Genomic DNA, 24,133 nt, shown 5'->3' with positions numbered 1-24,133 from the left:
ATACATCCTCTTTTGTGCTTTGAGATCACATTCTGCTGCAGCCCATCCCAGTCCATAGCAATATGGATGTCTTTGGCTACAGGGCCTCCCGGACTGTTAATACGGATGGAGTCTTTGTAGTCACTGGTAATGACACCGAATTAGGTGGTTTGTTCTTGAGGCTTAAGAACATCATGTCCTCTGAACTCCATTTACAGTGGGATGTGGCGTTCCTGGAACAGTATGTCTCTGATCATATTGTCCCTAGAAGCCTTAGGTGGGATGTACACCCACCACAAGGGAAACCGGATATAGACTCTTGGTACAAATACTTTAATGAGGCAGGGATTAACCTCCTTGGTATCCTCATTACCAAGAAACGTAATAAACTGTCCATGCTAGATAGTGAGATCAAGGAGATTAAAGATAAACTTTTAACTCATAAAAATTCCCCCGAATACACTGTTCTCTCTTCCAATCTCCAGAAATATCTGGAGAAGGAAGACAAAGAGCAGAAAAACAAAAAACAAAAGAAGTACTCCAGGGATATGGGGGATTATAGAACAGGAAATGTATTTGGCTGGCAGAAACTGTATGCCGCTAATCCTGTTGCTACCACCACTGTATCCTCCATGGTGGGTCCTCCCAGTACCTCGGTGTCTAGAACAGTTGACACAGAAGTTCGACCCTTAGGTACTCCGGTTGATACGATAAAGAGAGATGATTCAAGATATGAATCTCCTTCACGTATCAGAACATACTATCACAACCCTCACGGTAATCAGAGGGGTAGGGGTCACACTAGAGGGAAACGTGGTGGAAGGGGTCAACGAGGCCGTGGTATGCATCCTTCTGAATCATATTCAGGACCACGTGATGCTTCCTCATCTCGACAGGGAGCCTATGCTGATACCCACTACATGAACCCCCATTATTATGAACAACCCTCCCTGGCCACTCAAAATAGGTTCTTACCCCTCAGAGATACATGGGATGATGAATACAGAGACCATTATAGATACGACTCTGGGTTCAGACATGAACAGTCACCTCATGGTTATTATCCACCTAGCACTAACCAACACAATGGACAGGTTTTTCACGAGGACCAAAGACCAAGAAAAAGGGGCTCCGACCTAAGATAGGCACAAGGGGAGGCTGGAGAATCCAAAGGAGGAAAAAGAAGGAGAACTTAAGGGGCCAAGGTGTTTTCAATTTAAGTGCCAAGCCACTCACCACAGAAGAGCTCTCTGTACTTGACAAGGGACTTAAATTTGCCCCTCCGAAGAAGCTCGACAGGTTTGGCACTTTCATTGATATTCATAAATATATCCGAAAGTTGCATATTCAGCGCTACCTCATTTCTAACCCTGTGAGAAGTGAGAGCAGCGCCACATCTGGGACCGTCCATTCTGGCCTGTCCAATCCTTCATTGTTCACCCCACCCATACCCATGGCGCCAGCCATCAGTATATTTAGGGACCTTGTCCTTAAAGATCTATCCGAACTTCCGGAAAAACGTATACACCGCCACCCCTTGTCTAACACAGGTCTGAGGTCTTTGTGTTTACACAAAGACCTTGTCATCTGCCCGGCTGACAAGGGTGGCGGCATTGTGGTTCTGGACAAGAAGGACTATGTATCCGAGATGTATAGGATTCTTAACGAACCAGATACATATAAAATAATGCCTAACAATCCCACTACTGTATTCAAAAGAGAGTTGTCCGCCATTGTAAAGAAGGGTTATGACCATAAGATTTTAAATAAAAAAGGAGAGAGATTTTTTGGTACCCTTTGCACCCAGGGTTCCAACTATTTATTATCTGCCCAAGGTGCACAAGAATCCAGTGCAACCCCCAGGCTGGCCTATCATGAGTGGGATAGACTCTGTCACCTCACGTATAGGCCGGTATATCGATTTTTATTTACAGCCTCTGGTGAGGCGTATGCCTTCCTATTTGAAGGACACGGGGGCCACCATACGTCTACTGGAAAGTCTAGAGCTATAAGACGATCACATCATTGCCACTGCCGATGTGGCTTCCTTGTATACGTGCATACCCCAAGACAAGGGTTTGGAAGCTGTCCGGTACTTTTTAGAAAAGGAACCTAACATTGCCTCTTTTCAGTGTTTCTTTATCATGGAACTAATAGAGTTCGCTACTAAGCGAAGTTATTTCTGGTTTGACCAGCAATACTATCTTCAATTGCGTGGCTATGGGCGCTAAATTTGCCCCTAGCCTCGCCAACCTATTTATGGCGAAGTGGGAGGAGGATGTCGTCTATACCAATAGGGACCCTTCCCTCATTATGTGGGCACGGTATATTGACGACATCCTCCTCCTATGGAAGGGGAGTGCCGAATCACTTGATTCATTTTTTGAACATCTGAACGATAACGATCGTGGCATCTCCCTGTCTTATACAGCCAGTAAGCACAAGATTAACTTCTTGGACTTAGAGATTGATATTTGCAATGGCAGTTTCCAGCTCCAGACTCACTTTAAAACTACAGACCGGAACAGCTTCATACCACCAGACAGCTGTCACCACCGGTCTTGGCTAGATTCAGTGCCACGGAGTCAATTCCTTAGACTACGAAGAAATTGCTCCAATACTGATGTCTTCAAAGCACAATCTGCACTTTTGAAGGCTAAGTTTGTTGACAAGGATTATGATCCCCACCTTGTTGACCGTGAGTTTCAACATGCTCTTGAGACCAATAGGGAATCACTACTTGTAGAAAGGCCCAAAAAAGAACAGGGCGAGATCTTCAGGTGGTCCCTATTGACTGCTTTTTCTAATCAACATAGGCAAGTTAAAGCCATTCTTTCCAAGCATTGGGATATTCTTATGAATGACCGAGTTTTGGGCACAGTTTTGCCGATAGGACGAAGGTCATCTTTAGGGGAGCCCCCACACTACAAAGCAAAATTGCCCCCAACATCATTAATCCCCCCATACGCCAACCGCTCTTCCATGAGATGGAAGGATTCTACTCATGTAAAAAATGCATTGTGTGTCAACATAATTCGAGCATCGGAAGGAAAACTGTGTAGTTTACATCATCGGTCACCCAGAAACGGTATCCCATTAAACAGTTTTGTACTTGGACCACTAGCTACATTGTATACCTAATTACATGTCACTGTGGGAAACAATATGTAGGCCGCACCATCCGCTCTTTTGCTATAAGAGTAGCGGAACACATTGCTCTCATTAAGAACGGGGACACTAAACACACAGTCCCCCGACACTATAAGCTACACCATAATCGTGTTATGGAGGGGACACAATTTGTGGAGATAGATAGATATGTTCCCCCGTTGGAGGGGAGGTGCCATGACCAGGGGTGTATCCCGTTTTGTAGATCTTCTGGATCCATGAGCTCCGCACACTTTTTCCATTAAGTATCAATGTAGAACTAGATGTCAATGCCTTTATTAATAAAGCTTGACGCCTATTTCTATGTGTTGTTCTCTCTCCTGTTTACTATCTATTTTTTACCTTCCCAAGGTTATATTTTACATGTATTCACCTGTTTGAGGTTATACTCTACACGTATACATTTACTACATACATAAATGCAGTGTATTTATTGTATATGTGTATTGAGTGAATATTTTATGTACATCTCCATGGGAGTCCACTCCACGATTGCACATTTACATGTGTCGTTAGATTAGTATTACTATACTCTCCTTTTTCTCAATTTTTTCCAAAATTCACTTTTTGTTGTTTTTTCGGGAACAGGTTTGTGTTCCACGCTTATTGCCATGTGATTTATCTATAATGTTTTTACGCTTCCAATGTGCGTAATTTAAACATTTTTCACGTGCACACACATTTGGACAGTGTTTCTTTCTATTTTTTCGATTTGGGGCCACCACATGCACTTCCGGGTCACTACTAGCACCTCCGGGTCATGTACATGAGGGTGCTGGGCAGTGATGCCTCCCACTTCCCGGCATTAGACTGCCCTGATTCTAACACACTGACGTTTCACATTTTCCTCACTACGCATGTGCACTATACGTCATGCTCTGCCGCCGGGTGCTGACGTTGCTACCTCCTTCACTGAGGTCCTCCCCCTCACTAGCGTCACTCAGTCTCTTCCACTACGCATGCGCACATCGCGCATGCGCGGTACCTTTTGCCATACCTGGATGCGCGCGCAGATTGCCGCGCCGTGCTTATAACGAACGGCTTCGTACTTTCACTTGGGACTTCTACACACTGCACTTTTTGGCACGCTATGAATTTATTAGATTTTTGGCTAGCCATGTCACTTTTGCATCTCCTCACTTCCGGTGCCCACATTGCAACTAATGTGAGGCGTGGAGCGCACGCCGGGCGGCCATTTTGGCCGAAACCGGAAGTGATGTTTTTTCATCTGTGGAGCTAATTCTCATGAATACTGATGTACCCCCTATATATAGCTATATCTCGGTGGCTACAGTGGGGGGAAACCCCCCAGACGACGTCTATGAAGACGAAACGCGTCAGTTAGGACGCCACTGTCGCCACTTTTCTACAGCGCTGTTTTTATACGGATCTACATGTGAGTGTATATCTACATTTTAAATAAATTCCTTTTTTTTTTTTTTTTATACGGATTCACACTATGTGGCCATTCATTCTTTTTCTCTACTTGTTACCATCATCTTTTGGCTCCTAAACATTGCCTCGAGGGATACAACAACGTGTGGGTTGTTCTGGTTTGAGGGATACAGCAACTCGTGGGACCATTTACATCTGTGGGATCATCCACACCCTTCTGGATTCTGGCATCGCTTTGAGGGATACAGCAATTTGTGGGACCATTCACAAACACCACCTCTCCGGGCCACTTACAGCCACCCACCACCCAAGCCTTATCCGACCCAACTCGGCATATGCCCCTTTGGGTCCATCCCATCTGGTAAGCCTTTTCATCTCTCGGTGGGGGTGTGTTTGTCTTCATCTTGGATGTCATATATCCCCGCTTGAAGTGTTTTAGTTCCTGAAGACTACCTATTGTTATATATATGGATGACCCTTCCCTATTATATACTTTTGGAACTGTTGGTTTAACGGCTTTCATATTGGACGTTTTCTAATTCTATAACGCTACACTTATTGCATTCTCCTTTTATACATTATAGTTGAAACATTAAAAGTTCTCACTTTATCACATCCATCGACATTAGCTGGGCCCACAGTCCAAATCATTGGTAAAGTTGGGTCCACTAATGGCTTGTCAAACGATCTTTCCGAAAACAACCAGTTTCGGCCAAAATTCTGTGCGTGTATGGAGAGCATTACATTGGTCCAAGCTAGATCAATGCAAGTATGCAATACATATTATACCTGGAGTTCAGCTTTAACATGTTTTGGTACAATAAGTTCCCAGTTGGGGAGAGTTCCCCGTCTGTTCCTTTGACCAAAGTCACTGGTGCAAGATGTCAGATGAAATGGTCCCCAAAGGGCTCACAGAGCAAAAACAGCATGACAGAAGACAGAACTCTTCCCCTCATCATTATATAGAAAAAACGCTCTTTATTAAATTGAATAAAATCATTGTTTTCAATTTCTTGCAAATTGGATTTAACATACAGAGTTTTGGTCAGAAGATTAGAAGGGGGTAACACCAGATTAAAATTCTGCACCAAGCTTTCTTTTTACATAAACAGTTCTATTCTCTGTACATAAACCACGTGGGATCAACAGTAAGTGGCTTAGAGCTTAGCATGCTTGAGGCAGCTGTCTTAATGAGCTGCCTTATAACTACAAGAGAAAACAGTAAAATATCCAACTATACGATAGAAAGTACAGTCATTCAATCCTTTGTGAAAAGAAAGAGTCATAAACCATCTCCCAGTAATAAAACATGCCATGTACCCATCACCTTGTATTATGTACCATGGTCAGAAGAGTTGTGCATTATATATAAAGACCATGGATCAAAATAAATCAATGTTAAAACTGCCATACCCTGGATCAGGGGAGGGCTGGCAGCCTTAGGCCTGGGGGGCAAGTCCAGTCAAGTGGCCCATTGAACTACCGAATCAGCTCACCATCCATCTACACCACATTGCCGAGGGAGAGAGTGAGGGAGACTGCTCCACATTGCCCCAGAGAGGGAGCGAGCACTCCACATTGCCTGCACAGAGAGCGGGAGAGACCACTTGACACTGCCTGCACAGAGAGAGAGAGAGACCGCTTCACACTGCCTGCACAGAGAGAGAGAGAGACCGCTTCACACTGCCTGCACAGAGAGAGAGAGAGACCGCTTCACACTGCCTGCACAGAGAGAGAGAGAGACCGCTTCACACTGCCTGCTCAGAGAGAGAGAGAGACCGCTTCACACTGCCTGCACAGAGAGAGAGAGAGACCGCTTCACACTGCCTGCACAGAGAGAGAGAGACCGCTTCACACTGCCTGCACAGAGAGATACCGCTTCACACTGACTGCACAGAGAGAGAGAGAGAGACTGCTTCACACTGCCTGCACAGAGTGAGAGAGACAGCTTCACACTGCCTGCACAGAGAGAGAGAGAGAGAGAGACCGCTTCACACTGCCTGCACAGAGAGAGAGAGAGACCGCTTCACACTGCCTACACAGAGAGAGAGAGAGACCGCTTCACACTGCCTGCACAGAGAGAGAGAGACCGCTTCACACTGCCTACACAGAGAGAGAGAGAGAGACCGCTTCACACTGCCTACACAGAGAGAGAGAGACCGCTTCACACTGCCTACACAGAGAGAGAGAGACCGCTTCACACTGCCTACACAGAGAGAGAGAGACCGCTTCACACTGCCTACACAGAGAGAGAGAGACCGCTTCACACTGCCTACACAGAGAGAGAGAGAGAGAGACCGCTTCACACTGCCTGCACAGAGAGAGAGAGAGAGACCGCTTCACACTGCCTGCACAGAGAGAGAGAGACCGCTTCACACTGCCTGCACAGAGAGAGAGAGACCGCTTCACACTGCCTGCACAGAGAGAGAGAGACCGCTTCACACTGCCTGCACAGAGAGAGACCGCTTCACACTGCCTGCACAGAGAGAGACCGCTTCACACTGCCTGCACAGAGAGAGACCGCTTCACACTGCCTGCACAGAGAGAGACCGCTTCACACTGCCTGCACAGAGAGAGACCGCTTCACACTGCCTGCACAGAGAGAGACCGCTTCACACTGCCTGCACAGAGAGAGAGAGACCGCTTCACACTGACTGCACAGAGAGAGACCGCTTCACACTGACTGCACAGAGAGAGACCGCTTCACACTGACTGCACAAAGAGAGAGAGACCGCTTCACACTGCCTGCACAGAGAGAGAGACCGCTTCACACTGCCTGCACAGAGAGAGAGAGACCGCTTCACACTGCCTGCACAGAGAGAGAGAGAGACCGCTTCACACTGCCTGCACAGAGAGAGAGAGAGACCGCTTCACACTGCCTGCACAGAGAGAGAGAGACCGCTTCACACTGCCTGCACAGAGAGAGAGAGACCGCTTCACACTGCCTGCACAGAGAGAGAGAGACCGCTTCACACTGCCTGCACAGAGAGAGAGAGACCGCTTCACACTGCCTGCACAGAGAGAGAGAGACCGCTTCACACTGACTGCACAGAGAGAGAGAGAGAGACCGCTTCACACTGACTGCACAGAGAGAGAGAGAGAGACCGCTTCACACTGACTGCACAGAGAGAGAGACCGCTTCACACTGACTGCACAGGGAGAGAGAGACCGCTTCACACTGCCTGCACAGAGAGAGAGAGAGAGACCGCTTCACACTGCCTACACAGAGAGAGACCGCTTCACACTGCCTACACAGAGAGAGACCGCTTCACACTGCCTGCACAGAGAGAGACCGCTTCACACTGCCTGCATAGAGAGAGAGAGACCACTTCACACTGCCTGCACAGAGAGAGAGAGAGAGACCGCTTCACACTGCCTGCACAGAGAGAGAGAGAGAGAGAGAGACACCGCTTCACACTGCCTGCACAGAGAGAGAGAGAGAGAGACCGCTTCACACTGCCTGCACAGAGAGAGAGAGAGAGACCGCTTCACACTGCCTGCACAGAGAGAGAGAGAGACCGCTTCACACTGCCTGCACAGAGAGAGAGAGACCGCTTCACACTGATTGCACAGAGAGAGACCGCTTCACACGGACTGCACAGAGAGAGAGAGACTGCTTCACACTGCCTGCACAGAGAGAGACCGCTTCACACTGCCTGCACAGAGAGAGAGAGAGAGACCGCTTCACACTGCCTGCACAGAGAGAGAGACCGCTTCACACTGACTGCACAGAGAGAGAGAGAGAGACCGCTTCACACTGCCTACACAGAGAGAGAGAGACCACTTCACACTGCCTACAGAGAGAGAGAGAGAGAGACCGCTTCACACTGCATACAGAGAGAGAGAGAGACCGCTTCACACTGCCTACACAGAGAGAGAGAGAGACCGCTTCACACTGACTGCACACAGAGAGAGAGAGACCGCTTCACACTGCCTACACAGAGAGAGAGAGACCGCTTCACACTGCCTACACAGAGAGAGAGAGAGAGACCGCTTCACACTGCCTACACAGAGAGAAAGAGAGAGACCGCTTCACACTGCCTACACAGAGAGAGAGATCGCTTCACACTGCCTGCAGAGAGAGACCGCTTCACACTGACTGCACAGAGAGAGAGACCGCTTCACACTGCCTGCATAGAGAGACCGCTTCACACTGCCTACACAGAGAGAGAGAGAGAGACCGCTTCACACTGACTGCACAGAGAGAGACCGCTTCACACTGCCTACACAGAGAGAGACCGCTTCACACTGCCTACACAGAGAGAGAGAGACCGCTTCACACTGCCTGCACAGAGAGAAAGAGAGACCGCTTCACACTGCCTGCACAGAGAGAGAGACCGCTTCACACTGCCTGCACAGAGAGAGAGAGAGAGAGAGAGAGACCACTTCACACTGCCTGCACAGAGAGAGAGAGAGAGAGAGACCGCTTCACACTGCCTGCACACAGAGAGAGAGAGACCGCTTCACACTGCCTACACAGAGAGAGAGAGAGACCGCTTCACACTGCCTGCACAGAGAGAGAGACTGCTTCACATTGCCTACACAGAGAGAGAGAGAGAGAGAGAGAGAGACCGCTTCACACTGCCTGCACAGAGAGAGAGACCCCTTCACACTGCCTACACAGAGAGAGACCGCTTCACACTGCCTACACAGAGAGAGAGACCGCTTCACACTGCCTACACAGAGAGAGAGACCGCTTCACACTGCCTACACAGAGAGAGAGAGAGAGAGACCGCTTCACACTGCCTGCACAGAGAGAGAGAGAGAGACCGCTTCACACTGCCTGCACAGAGAGAGAGACCGCTTCACACTGCCTGCACAGAGAGAGAGACCGCTTCACACTGCCTGCACAGAGAGAGAGACCGCTTCACACTGCCTGCACAGAGAGAGAGAGACCGCTTCACACTGCCTACACAGAGAGAGAGAGACTGCTTCACACTGCCTACACAGAGAGAGAGAGAAACTGCTTCACACTGCCTACACAGAGAGAGAGAGAAACTGCTTCACACTGCCTGCACAGAGAGAGAGAGAGACCGCTTCACACTGCCTACACAGAGAGAGAGACCGCTTCACACTGACTGCACAGAGAGAGAGAGACTGCTTCACACTGCCTGTTAAATGCCTCAGAAAAGTGGCCCAAGCATGGATCGCTTTTCAGTGGAGTGGCAGTGCCTGCGACAAGCGAGCCTTTGGGCTCACACTAGTGTGCTGTGTTTGGCTGCAGTGCTGGTGTACCGGCGGGTTTCTTTAGCTGCTGTCCCCGAGACTTCTTTTATGTTGCACATTTTTGCTGCATTTTCTAAAAGTGCACCAAAGATGCAGCATGCAGGACATTTTTTGTGCATTTTCAGAACATGCATTAAAAAATGTGCAACCTAAAAGAAGTCTATAATGGCACTAGGGGCACCATGCAGGAAGATTACCAGCTCTGCAGCATACCAGTGTCAGTGGGAACCTCTTCATACCACAGAGGAGGGTGAGGTACTGTCACAAGCTGCTGGAAAGAAAACTCTCTAGCTGCAGGGATGAATTTGGGAGAGCAGGGAGGGAGGAGGCGTTCACTTACATGGATGCTCACTGATTCCAGCCGACTGCTCAGTTTTAACTTTCCCACCCCACACATCTTTTTCACAGACAGCACACAGGCTGCCCGGAGTGTGGGCGGGGCTGCACAGAGTGTGGGCGGGGCTGCACGGAGTGTGGGCTGAGAAAGAGAGAACAGATCTACCAGCCATTGGTGTGGAGGAGGGAGGGGCTGGACTGTGCTGCGCTCTTGTAATACGGACTTTCAGTCCAGTGACAGAACACACTGCTGGATGGATCTGCTGCACTCGGCCAGCTCAGAAACTGCGCATGCCCAGTTGTGAGCTGGCGACACAGCGGCCAAATCGTACAGCACATCAGAGCGGCCTGGAGGACAATAGCATCCCTGCCCCCCGGCCCAGCCCGCCCCTGCCCTGGATATTTCAAGACCCAAATCTGAAACCTACAAATGTAGATTGTATTTGCAGATAAATATACATATACACACACAGTATCTCACAAAAGTGAGTACACCCCTCACATTTTTGTAAATATTTTATTATATCTTTTCATGTGACAACACTGAAGAAATGACACTTTGCTACAATGTAAAGTAGTGAGTGTACAGCTTGTATAACAGTGTAAATTTGCTGTCCCCTCAAAATAGCTCAACACACAGCCATTAATGTCTAAACCGCTGGCAACAAAAAGGAGTACACCCCTAAGTGAAAATGTCCAAATTGGGCCCAAAGTGTATATATTTTCCAGCACTGCCTTAACCCTCTTGGGCATGGAGGTCACCAGAGCTTCACAGGTTGCCACTGGAGTCCTCTTCCACTCCTTCATGACGACATCACAGAGCTGGTGGATGTTAGAGACCTTGAGCTCCTCCACCGTCCGTTTGAGTATGCCCCACAGATGCTCGATAGGGTTTAGGTTTGGAGACATGCTCGGCCAGTCCATCACCTTTACCCTCAGCTTCTTTGGCAAGGCAGTGATCATCTTGGAGGTGCGTTTGGGGTCATTATGTTGGAATACTGCCCTGCGGCCCAGTCTCCGAAGGGAGGGGATCATGCTTTGCTTCAGTATGTCACAGTACATATTGGCATTCATAAACGATCAAGGGGTTAATATGGCGCACAATGGAGGTAGCCGAGTACATATAACTAAAAATGGTGGGGGGAAGGGGGTGGTGGGTTCCTGAGAGGGGGTACTTGATGGTGGTAGTTAATTTTTCACAACAAGTTCAGGTATTAGTCCATGTAAGGATAAAATGATGCTGAATAAATGGAAGGCAGCCAGTCTATAAAAGCTAGAAGAAGCTCTGGAACAATAAAAAAGAAAGAAGGACGGCGCCCTCTAAGTGCAGCATGTATGTTAAAAATATTTATTATAATAGATAAAAACACTCACATTTGAGTTGCTAAAAACCAGCATGTAAAGTAGTTTCATCCGCGTGCTCTCGGGGGATGTGGGTGTCACGGGCCAGTGGGGGGGGGTTCCTGGGATGTGAGTCCTGTGACCTGGGTCCTGGTAGCTGTTCCGGTGGTGCCGAGGGTCCTCAGAGCCTCCGGGCGGCCAGGATGTCGGTCATGGATCCTCCGTGGAGCGCCGTGCTGACCTGCGTCTTCACTTCCGGGAGCGGGGTGAGGCGGGCGGTGCTTCGCGTTCGGAGCATGCGTGCTCCTTCATCAGGCTTGCAGAGCAGGGACCTTTTGCTTTATTTTTTTTCCTGTAGGTACAGCAGACCATTCAAATGAATAGGCTGCTGTACCTGCACAAACACAGCCACTGGGAAACCGGCATAGTGTGAACCTAGCCTGTTCCACAATGTCTATCACCAGACATTGCCACATGAGGATAGAGTAGGCATAAATAGACCAATTCAAATACTGACCAACAGGAGAACTTAAAGTGGCGTTCCACCCGAAAATGGAACTTCTTCTTTAAGGGAGGTGACCCCCCTGACATGCCACATCACAGGTCCCAGATGATTGCCAGTCACGGCGCGTGGCGCGGCTCGCGTATGCGCAATGGGTGCACAGCCGGGCGCCACAGTTACAATGCCGGTGCTGCAGAGAGGAGGGGCGACGAGCGAGGCTTCGTTCCCCGCATCACTGGACCGTGGGACAGGCAAGTGTGCGATTATTAAAAGTCAGCAGCTGCAGTATTTATAGCTGCTGATTTTTAATTTTTTTTTGTTTGTTAAGCAGAACTCCGCTTTAAAGTGGTTGTAAAGGCAGAAGGTTTTTTTTTTTTTTTTTTTTTGTTTTTTTATCTTAATGCATTCTATGCATTAGGATAAAAAGCCTTCTGTGTGCAGCAGCCCCCTAACATTTACCTGAGGTCCCTCTCTGTCCAGCGATGTCCACGAGCGTCTCAGCTGTCTGAGATTCTCCCTCCTGATTGGCCGAGACACAGCAGCGGCGCCATTGGCTGCCGCTGCTGTCAGTCAAGGTCAGCTAGTCAATCAGGGGAGAGAGGGCCAGGTCGGAGCTCCGTGTCTGAATGGATACAGGGAGCTGTGACTCGGCTCAGGTGCCCCCATAGCAAGAAAAAAGTAACCTTCTATAGAGACACCAAGGTTAAAGGAAAAATAACTACTTTATTGAAAACAATGTAGCAAAAAGTAACATTAAGTTAAAAAAAAACCACACTACCACCAGTGCAAAAGATAAAAAAAGACAACGTTTTCATTGTGGATACATGGAGCTGCTAGCAGCACACCTATATCATGAGTGTCTTTCATTCACACCACCAGGATATGGGGAAAAGAAGGGAATTGAATTTCAATGGAGCTGAACGATGTAAAGCACAGATTGCACAATGAAGATTGCAAATAGGTAATCACTGCTGAAAAACCGTGTAAAGGTTGCTGTTCATGGATCTGTCATTGAATGATCACCCCAAGGACAGGAAGTGCCTGTAATTCAAGGTGGGTGTCACAGAAAGTTGAAGCCTTGGTGGATCACTGCTGCAGGATCAGCTATGTGCAATGAAAAGGCTGGAACTGCACTCAGGTAGATGATACAAACAATGAAATCCTCCCCAGAGAGATTCAACTGTGTCTTAGATCGGGGAATGTACGGGCAGATAGGCGTCAGTAGGTCCACTCAATGAAGACAGGAGGAGGTATACGAAAACCATCATTGCCAAACCTTGAAAAGGTAAGATCTTTACTCACTGTTGGCGAGATGGCACCTTTGCTTTCACGGTGTCTGTCAGTCCCGTATTAATGTAGACAGTCCAGCCAAATAGACAATTTGTTGTTTCCCAGCTAGTGTAGATCCATATCCAACGGCTATAATATCAGCATGGGTGTCTGTATAAGCAGCTCTCTGACCACAGTGATGATGTCATGCTGACATGTTTCGCCCGCCAATGAGCATGAGCTTCTTCGGAGCTGTGACTCGGCTCAGGTGCCCCCAATAGCAAGCTGTTTGCTATTGGGGGCACTCAACAGGCCAGGAGCACAGAAGAGGGACCTGAGAAGAGGATGATCTGGGTTGCTCTATGCAAAACCAACTGCACAGAGCAGGTAGGTATAACATGTTTGTAATTTTTATAGGGGGGAAAAAAAATAAGACTTTAGTATCACTGGCTGGCCTCAAAGTGATACACAGAGATGAAACAATCCTCCTACATAAGTTATACCCAATTATCTGCAGCCTTCTCTTCACCCATTCAAAGTCCAGAATTTATAAAGCGTGTCTGAGCTGTCAGAAAACAGGGGGCTGAGAGCTGAAATTACACACTCCAGATCCCAGTGAGGAGAGCTTTAAGAGCTGACGGGGACAAGACACACCTCCCTTTCACAAAGCACACAGGAACAGAGCTGAAAGCTGTTATGTCAATCACACACTGTTTGCTGAAGATCCCTCCCCTGTCACCTTTTTTCTCTTGGTGTCAGGAAAACTTGTCAAAAGCGATTCAAGCGATGCAAATAGAGGAACAGGGCAGCAGACAGAAGCAACACTTAGTGCTCTGGAGTAAAACGAGTACCCGCTATAGAGGGATATGCTTTGTTCATATTTCATGCCTGAGGTTTATAACCACTTTAATCTGGATTGGCACCTGCTAAATATAGTTATTATAATGGCTAGGAAATTTTTTTATGAATTATGTACAAATTATGCAAATACTTTGGTATTGAACACAACCAAGCAAACCTTATAGAAAGCAAAGTGAGGAAGTTGCACAGAACAATGAAGTTCTGTACACGGCAGTATATTATATATATATATATATATATATATATATATATAGTGCTGCCACGTGCATCAGACAACATTTATTTATAAAAAAATGATGTATTACCTCACTGAATAATGCACGCACGAGCACAAAGATCTTCAGATCTACATGAACAGCTCATCACCACCATGAATGTCATAACATGGCCTCTCTAGGGTGACTCACATCGACTCATGTTTCAGCAGGCTTAGGAATTGCACATGAGTAACGCTGCACTAGTAAAACAGTGCTGTATATTTTGAAATGCATAACCCTTTCGCTGTCTGAGCGATTTTCCCATTTTTTACACAATTTAGGCCTGAAAATTAAGTAAAAGGCCCACGACAGGGGTGTACAAACTTTTTTCAAAGAGGGCCAGATTTAATGAAGTGAACATGCGTGAGGGCCGACCATTTTGCCCAACGTTCTTTGAACCATTAAAATTCGGTCTAAGTGTGTTTGTCCGAGCACTAATACACTGCCCAACAAGAATTCTCCTGCCTTTGTGGCTGTGTGTGGTGAAAAGATGAGCTTGGGCATGTTATTTGGAGATAAGAGATAGATAGATAGATAGATAGATAGATAGATAGATAGATAGATAGATAGATAGATAGATAGATAGATAGATCTCTTTTGTGGCTCCCAATGAACCCCGAGTGCCACTCAGGACTAAGGATGAGCTCGAGCGTGTTATTTGGATATACCGTATTTATTGGCGTATAACACACACCTTCACTTTAAGAGGGAAATATCAGGGAAAAAATAAAATTTTAAATAAAAAAACTGTAAATCAAAATAAGGGTCAGTGCCTATCTGCAGTCTCACCATTGCCATCAACGCAGCCCCACCATTGCCATCAACGCAGCCCCACCATTGCAATCAACGCAGCCCCACCATTGCAATCAACGCAGCCCCACCATTGCAATCAACGCAGCCCCACCATTGCAATCAACGCAGCCCCACCATTGCAATCAACGCAGCCCCACCATTGCAATCAACGTAGCCCCACCATTGCAATCAACGCAGCCCCACCATTGCAATCAACGCAGCCCCACCATTGCAATCAACGCAGCCCCACCATTGCAATCAACGCAGCCCCACCATTGCAATCAACGCAGCCCCACCATTGCAATCAACGCAGCCCCACCATTGCAATCAACGCAGCCCCACCATTGCAATCAACGCAGCCTCACCATTGCAATCAATGCAGCCTTACCTTTGCCATGAATGCAGCCTCACCATTGCCATCAGTGCAGCCTGATCGATGCCCATCTGCAGCCTTGGAGGAGACGGGGGGGGGGGGGGCGGGACGAGCACCGTCAGATTACATACAGGAGAATCTCCCGTTTACGCAGTGGCCTCTTTAATACAAAGTTCCGTCTCCTATGATAGACAGAGCAGTCGTCCAATTGCAGCCCAGGAGATGGGACTTTCTATTACAGACGTCGCCAAAAAAGCAGGAGATTCTCCTGTGTGTACTCTGATGGCGCTCGTTCCGCCCCCTCCGAGGCAGCGCAGATAAATATGATATTTATATCTTTTGTGGCCCTAAGGGCCACAAAAAAATGTATATATTCAAATCACCAGGGGGGCCATATTAAACCGGAACGCGGGCTGCGATTGGCCTGCAGGCCGGACTTTGAACATGTCTACCCTACGATATATAATTTTCTGAAAGCAGAGACCCTGCAGAATAAAATGGTGGTAATTGCATTTTTCAAAGACATATGATATTAGCGCAATGGTTTAACAAACCCATATTTTCAGTGCAAATTACACCAAAGTTATTTTTTGTGCACACAAATGCAATATATTACTCAATTTTTGCTAAAGTATATAAAAATGGGTTTACGTTGAATACATGGATGCCAAACATGTGAAGCCTTAAAGTGACTGTAATGGTTCGTTATTTTTTTTTTTTTAAATAACAAACATACTTACCTCGTCTGTGCAGGGGTTTTGCACAGAGTGGCCCCGATCCTTCTCTTCTGGGGCTCCCCTGCGGCGCTCCTGGCTCCTCCTCCGCATTCTATGGGGGCACTCATGCGGGCACGCTCCCGAGTCCTGCTGCTGCGTTCATTAGCACAGACAGCAGAACTCGGCCTCGCTCCCTGTGTCACTGGATTTGATTGACAGCAGCGGCTATCAATCTATCCAATGAGGACCAGAGACAGCAGCTGGAGCTGCTGGGCTGGTTCTCATCGCTGAAACGATCGGTTTCAGGTAAGTAAAAGGGGGGCTCTGGGGGGCAGCTGCACCACAAAAAAGTTTTTCACCTTAATGCATAGAATGCATTAAGGTGAAAAACCTTGAGACTTTACAACTCCTTTAAAACTGTGCATGGCTCTGAAAAATGGACAAACTTTGGTACCCAATGTTTCAAAACCTCTATATGTTATCAGTTGAGCACTAAAACTGAACTAAAGTCACTATACTCACCTCCCCTCTCATGTCCAAAGTACATGGGGTTTCCCTCATGTTTTCATTGGCTCGTGCGAGATGTCATAACTCTTGAGCATGGGTCAGTCATCCTGGCAAACTGGGACCATGCCGGTGATATAAGCTGAGCTGCAATTTTTAGGAAAAGATCTTCAGTTCTACTTTAACTGTGAATAATGGCCCCAGAAATATTGCTTTTATTCAGATGTTCACTGCAATACCCAATATGTTAAGCAATTGTTTTCATATGCAGGCAATCCAACACATCTGTTTACATTCCTATGTGCTTGCCTTCCCCTACGCAATTTATTCTGCTTCTAGGGCCTGTGTTGATGGGCTTTGGATGTGTGTTGATGGCATCAGTTTGAGAGGCTTTGGTTTGAGAGCTGGCCATAAATTATACAATTTTCTTGTTCAATTTCCCTTAGATTTACCTTCAAATACGTAGTTGAAGATCCTGCCTGACTGTATACAAATTGAAAGTGTTAAGGTTTGACATCAAATTATATGGTTTTGGTAAATCGAAAAGAAAATTGTATAATGTATGGCCAGCCTTAGGGGATCATTTAGAATTCTTGGACAAGTGCAGCTGACCTTCTGCCCTGAAGTTGCCCTGCTTTAAGAAGGTTTGCAGTCTTGTATTGGATTGAATCTGGCTCCAAAAATGAAAGCCCCATACACACCAGTAGTGATGGGGGGGGGGGGGGCATGTTCTGATCGAACCTGCCAGGAAGCCATCACTGCACACCACCAATCATAGGCAGTGAGGCATTTTCTGACCAGCAGCTGCACATACACACGCTGCCTATGATTGGCGGTGTGCAGTGCCAGCTTCCTGGCAGGTTCAATCTGAACACGCCCAGGCCCATCATTACACACCACAGTAAGCAGTGGAAGGGGAGGATTTATTATTCTGATTTTGGTACTTCAATTAGCTATTTAAAATGGCCTCCTCCCCCAACCACATATAGTAGGGGGGTCTATTTTTCATGTAGTCTAATGAGGTATAAAGCAGAAAAATACTTACCTTACTCCTTGCTTCAGCAGGCTTCCTTCCTGCTAGTTACAGGATGAATGACTGGTCACTTGTATGACTGCTACCTTCTCTTGCACTGCTGGTCCTGCATTGTGCATAAAAAAGTCGAGGACCTGCCCACATTCCGGGGCTGTAGTTGATAGGATAGGAGTGGTGGCCATCAGAGAGGAAAGGAATAAGCTAAGCCAATTCCTCTTATCTGTTTACACCCCATCCAGCCAAAAAAACAAGCAACTAACCCTTACTGTATGGTAGGGGTGTTGAAAATAATCGATGCATCCGGATGCAGAGTATGGCTGAATCGCGATTGTATTGACGAAGTCATCCCAGCGCACCTCTGTCAGAGTCCTTCCTTCCCTCCCTCCTCCTCTCCACTTGTCAAGGAGTTTGCACCTAAAATGCCCAGGGCAGTCGCTCACTATTGCCTGGATTACAAACAGCGGGCATCTCCTGCTGTGTCATGGAGCTTTGATATAAATATCCCCACACTGATTCAATTTCCCGGCACTGGATCCTGGATCAGTGTGCCGCCTATCACAGTCTAGGAGGCGGGACTTTGTTACAGCGGCTCCTTGAATAGGAGGAGGGAGAGGAGGACAGGCGTGCCAGGATATTCATATCAAAGCTCTGTGACACAGCGGGAGATGCCCGCTGTGTGTGATCTAGGCAATCATGAATCTGCAATCGACGGGCACAGTCAGTGAGGCTGCAATCGACGGGCACAGTCAGTGAGGCTGCAATCGACGGGCACAGTCAGTGAGGCTGCAATCGACGGGCACAGTCAGTGAGGCTGCAATCGACGGGCACAGTCAGTGAGGCTGCGTTTGATGAGCACTGGTGAGGCTGCACTGATGGGTTTTTGATGAAAACCATGGGCATTGGGCAGTAATCATGATGCATCGTGGAATTGAATCCTTGATATAATAATCGAATCGTGAAGATGCACAGCTCTACTGTATGGGTGGGCTTACATAATGTTCTGTGCAGCATTAGAACCTATTTCAAGTTTATAGAGCGGTCTGTACTCCCATTGGGGACAAGTATCCTCTCTCCAATGTCACCAGGACATAAAGTGAACATTTTACATCTGTAACTGGAACACAAGATGAGGGGAAAATGCAGAGAACTGTTTTGGGGACAACTGTTAAAGGTGGGGCTCCCCTCATTTTGTGAAGACGTACACTTATTTTCGGTGTTGGGTGGAGAAAATCTCCCCAGTGGGGACAAAGGCAACAATAACAACCTGGCAGAGATTCTAGCCCTTCTACACTCTATTCAAGAAAAAAAATATTGGCGTGGTTCCATGTTTAACAAACATTAGCTGACACCTTATTTAACCCCTTCGAAAACAAATGTTAATGCCTAAGCACAATTTTGCAACTTTGACATGTGTTAGTAAAACTGTACATATCATCACAACTGCTTTGTGCATCCAGGTGGATTATACCTTGTTTTTTCAATTGGGCTTTCATTTGGTGGTAAATGCTTATTTCCTGATTTTTTTTTTTTTTTTTTTTTATCAGTTAGGAAAACTGGCCCAAAATAATTTTAAATGATAAATTACATTTTAAATTTAGCTGTATATTTCTTGTTACTTCCATAACCTACCACCAAAGAACAACCCAAAATAAATGTTCCTGCTCCTGACGATTGCAGTGATACCACATACGTGTATATTGTTTGTTGTTTGTACATGTAGTACAGCCCAGAAACAATAGTGCACATTTTGCTTTTTTTTTTATCCTACCTAAAAACACACTGAAGATGATACAAAAAAAAAAAAAAAAAAACCTACTTTAAAAAAAATTTGTTTTTATTTTTTATTTTTTTTAAATCCTGCCCAAAATATACTGACCCTGACCTTTGACCCTTACTTGATCCAAACACTAACCCTGGCACTGACCTAGATCAAACCTTAATCTATGTATTTTTATTATTATTTTTTTTTTATCTTTCTTTACACACAGTTTTTTTATCTCTCTGCAAGGAGTAAGGCCTGGTTCACACTTGTATGACAAACACTCAGATATTGGGAGCTCATGTCGCATGACGTGTGAAAATCAATGGGGTTTATTTACTAAAGGCAAATCCACTTTACACTACAAGTGCACTTGGAAGATCTGAGGGGGACATGCAAGGAAAATAAAAAACAGCATTTTTGCTTGTACATGATTGGATGATAAAATCAGCAGAGCTTCCCTTCATTTCAGATATTCCCCTCAGATTTAAAGCAACTGCACTTCCAAGTGCACTTGTAGTGCAAAGTGGATTTGCCTTTAGTAAATCAACCCCAATGTTTCCCTATGGGAGCCGTCTTAACTGGTCCGACACAAGTCGGTCCGACTTTGAAAATGCTCCCTGCACTACTTTGGTCCGACTTTGATCCTACTTCAGCTAACTGAATATCACTGAAGAAGTCGGATCGCAGTCTTAACTGATCCGACTTTGGCATGCGACTTGTGCTTTGATGATCTTGAAGGGGAACTCCATGCCAAATTTAAAAAAAAACATCATGGGTTCCCCCTCCAAGAGCATACCAGGCCCTTCGGTCTGGCATGGATTTTAAGGCGTGGGGTCCCCCCAAAATCCATACCAGACCCTTATCCGAGCACGCAGCCCAGCAGGTCAGGGAAGGGGGTGGGGACGAGCGAGAGCGCCCCCCCTCCTGAACCGTACCAGGCCGCATGCCCTCAACATGGGTGGGTGTTTGGGGGCAAAGCACCTTGTCTTCATGTTGATGAATTCAAGGGTCTCTTCCCGACAACCCTGGCCATTGGTTGTCGGGGTCTGCGGCGGGGGCTTATCGGAATCTGGAAGCCCCCTTTAACAAGGGGGCCCCCAGATCCCAGCCCCCCCACCCTATGTGAATGAGTATGGGGTACATTGTACCCCTACCCAATCACCTAAAAAAAAAAAAGCGTCAAAAATAAAACACAGTACACAGGTTTTTAAAGTAATTTATTAAGACAGCTCCGGCGTCTTCATTTCTTCTCCCTTCTCTGCTGACGTCTTCTGCCTCTGCCGGTTCTTCTCCCCTCTCCGCTGATGTCTTCTTGCCCTCTCCAGTTCTTCTGCCTTTTTCCGCTATCTTCTGCCTCAGCCGGGTCTTGTCCGCTGTCTTCGCGCTCTTACAGGTCTTCTCCCTCTGTTCTTCTTCCGATGTTGACTCTACGCTCTCTCCTGCTCTAATGCTGGGTACGCGGTGTGCCACTACTTATATTGGCATGAGGCAGGGTCACCAAGTGACGTCATCCGGAGGCCCATCATGCCCAGGAAGGGACGACATAAGGGGCGGGGCCTCCGAATTACCTCACTTGGTGACCCTGCCCCATGCCAATATAAGTAGTGGCACACCGCTTACCGAGTCAACATCGGAAAAACAGAGGGAGAAGACAGCGGAGAAGACGGCGGACAGAGGGAGAAGAACTGGAGAGGGCTAGAAGACATCAGTGGAGAAGACCCGGAGAGGGGAAAAGAACCGGCAGAGGCAGAAGACATCAGCGGAGGAGGGAGAAGAGCTGGAGAGGGGGGGAAGAAATCGGAAGAGATGACGGAGCTGTCCTAATAAATTACTTTAAAAACCTGTGTACTGTGTTTTATTTTTGACACTTTTTTTTTTTTTAGGTGAATGGGTAAGGGTACAATGTAGGGTGGGGGGGCGGGATCTGGGGGCCCACTTGTTAAAGGGGGCTTCCAGATTCCGATAAGCCCCCGCCCGCCCCCCGACAACCAACGGCCAGGGTTGTCGGGAAGATGCCCTTGTCCTCATCAACATGGGGACAAGGTGCTTTGGGGTGGGGGGGAAAGGCCCCCCTGCTCCAAAGCATCCACCCCCCCATGCTGAGGGCATGCAGCCTGGTACGGTTCAGGAGGGGGGGCGCTCGCTTGTCCCCACCCCCTTTGCTGACCTGCCGGGCTGTGTGCTCGGATAAGAGTCTGGTATGGATTTTGGGGGGAGCCCACGTCGTTTTTTCGGTGTGGGGGTTCCCTTTAAAATTCATACCAGGCTAAAGGACCTGGTATGCTCTTGGAGGTGGAACCCATGCCATTTTTTTTCTTAAATTTGGGCAGGGGGTTCCCCCTAAAGATTCATACCCAAAGTGCCTGCATTGTCGGGATCAAAGTCATATCCCTGTTCATTGAAGTCGTATGGATGTCGGACTTCAAGTTGCAATGCATAGTCGGATCCACAGTCGTATGTCTGTTGTATCGTACCCGTACCAGTGTAAACCTGGCCAGAGAGAGTGATACAATGTATCTTTCCTCTCCGTTCACAGAGAAACACAGATCGTATGAATGGTCACTGTGATAGCCAATCAGGTGACCCCGATTGACCCTGAACCAGGAGTTCCGTGTCCCCATTTTTACACTGACTTGCACTCATACAGTGGAAGTAACAAGATCCCTGCACCAGAAAACTGATGCAATCACATTAAGGCTTCATGTACACGCTGCCTACATTTACTGAGGCCGCTTTTTGCGTTTTTCTGCGGCCGGTGGTCAAAACATTCCTATCCTGAATGCGATTCTTCCATGTTCAGGAGAGGAACATCTCCACAGAGGGGACACAACAGTAAAAACCTGGAAGAGATTCTAGCCCTTCTACACTCTATAAAAAAAAAAAAGAAGGGGGATAACAAAATAAGACATACAAGAACAAAAAGATGGTATACAATTCATCTGGGTAGAGTGTTGCATGTCCAAGTAATTGTCAGTCAAACTATCACAGCACTAAAAACAAATACATGGCCTGGTAACGAGAGGTATGTATACAGGCTGGTACACAAGTGATTAAACACCAAGACCATTCCTTTATATGCCCAGGTGATGAATTCCTATTCATATCCTGGCCATGTTGTATTCTCATTTACACCACAATCTCTGCATTCACTGAGCGTTTACGTGTCATTTCATTTAAATGTTTTTTTATTATGAAGTTGCGTTTAGTGTAGTGTGGTGTAAACTAGTCTCACTGTAATACATTTTTCTATGCGTCTGTACTGCGTTTAGGCTCTGTTCACACCTGTGCACTTTTACCGTACCTTCACAGTGCATCAGAAAAAAAAAAAAATAGCCCCCCCCATAAATCCTAACCATTTTCACCTGTGCACTGTATTTTTTTTCCTTTTACAGTGCGCTGCACTTTTAAAGTCCTGCTTGCCCACTAAAAAACGCACCAGACTGGCTGTGATGTAAATGAGCCCTAATACATGGAGGACACCACTGACAAGTCATCTGGAAGGTTCTGCTGATCTCTGATATACAGAAAACAGCAGCAATGATGACAGATCCCAAAGCAATGTACTATGAGAACACATCACACACTGACAGCTCCTCCTGTCCGCTATATGTATCATCACAAAGGACCCACTACACTTGTCTATCCACACACACAGATCACCGTATTACTGAGCCACCCATTCACAGTCACACCTTAATAACAATGATACACAGCCTCCCCATAACCCACATCGCACACCCGGCCACCAGCAGGTCCCATAATCCAGGGAAGGGATGATTACCAGTCTCTGCTCCGCCCCCTGCACCTCCAGCGATGACCAAATCCTTATCCCAGCTTGTTTTGTTCTACCACCAATCTCCCTTCCGCGGGCGTGGCCACAGTGGTGATGCTACAGTCACGTGACTGATGCTCAGCGAGGGAAAACACACGGCTCTGTAATGATTGGATGTATTGAGCCGCAGACAAGGATTGGATGTCAGTCAGCCCGAGAGTCAGCGGCTCAGCGCCCATCTTTAGTGATGGCAAGAGGTCATTTTTTTTTTTTTTTTATATCAATGTAGGCTCTGGCTTGGGTTCTAAATTAATGATTATTTCTTTGTTTATTTGTGGTTTATTTTGCTTCTTGGTATTTTTTCATATGTGATGGGTTTAACCACTTCAGCCCCAGAAGGATTTACCCCCTTAATGACCAGGCCATTTTTAGGCAATACGGCACTGCCTTACTTTGAAGTGGTTGTAAACCCCCCTGACCTATATTTACATATAAGTACGCCTATATTTAGGCTTACCCATATGCACTGAAGATATCTCCTAAACGTGTGCCGTTTAGGAGATATTTGCCTTGTAGTGCGCGGATGATGTCATTGGTGCATTCGCTGTGAAGAAATGGCCTCAGCGTGTGCCGTGACTGGTGGGAGTGACGTCAAGTGACTCTGGCCAGTCACAGAGCCGGAGTCCGCGGCCCCGGAAGGAAGAGGGGTGAAGATGGATGCTTCCACCAGTGGGGACATTGTGGGTTTTGTTTGCAGGTAAGTGCCACATAATGGGCTAGTATGAGGTGCATACTAGCCCATTATGATTTTACTTTGCAGGGGAATAAAGAGGAAGTAAAACCCATC

At 47.0% G+C, this 24,133-nt stretch overlaps 1 protein-coding gene across 2 annotated transcripts in view; it reads right to left on the bottom strand.

The window, feature by feature from the left end:
* INPP5K (inositol polyphosphate-5-phosphatase K) overlaps positions 1-23,857 on the bottom strand; it is a 104,657-nt gene extending 80,800 nt beyond the window's left edge. Inside the window, exon 1 of one of the 2 annotated variants that reach the window (XM_073616639.1) lies at positions 23,296-23,857. The gene's annotated coding sequence lies outside the window, so the exon portion shown is untranslated. Of the gene's footprint in view, positions 1-23,243; positions 23,263-23,295 lie in introns of those variants that run through there. The other variant, XM_073616640.1, reaches the window with a different exon arrangement.
* Positions 23,858-24,133: the final 276 nt, after the last annotated feature.

The sequence above is a fragment of the Aquarana catesbeiana genome, linkage group LG02 (assembly GCF_042186555.1).
Source record: "Aquarana catesbeiana isolate 2022-GZ linkage group LG02, ASM4218655v1, whole genome shotgun sequence".
Lineage (NCBI taxonomy): Eukaryota > Metazoa > Chordata > Amphibia > Anura > Ranidae > Aquarana > Aquarana catesbeiana.
This window is presented reverse-complemented; position numbering and strand designations above follow the sequence as displayed.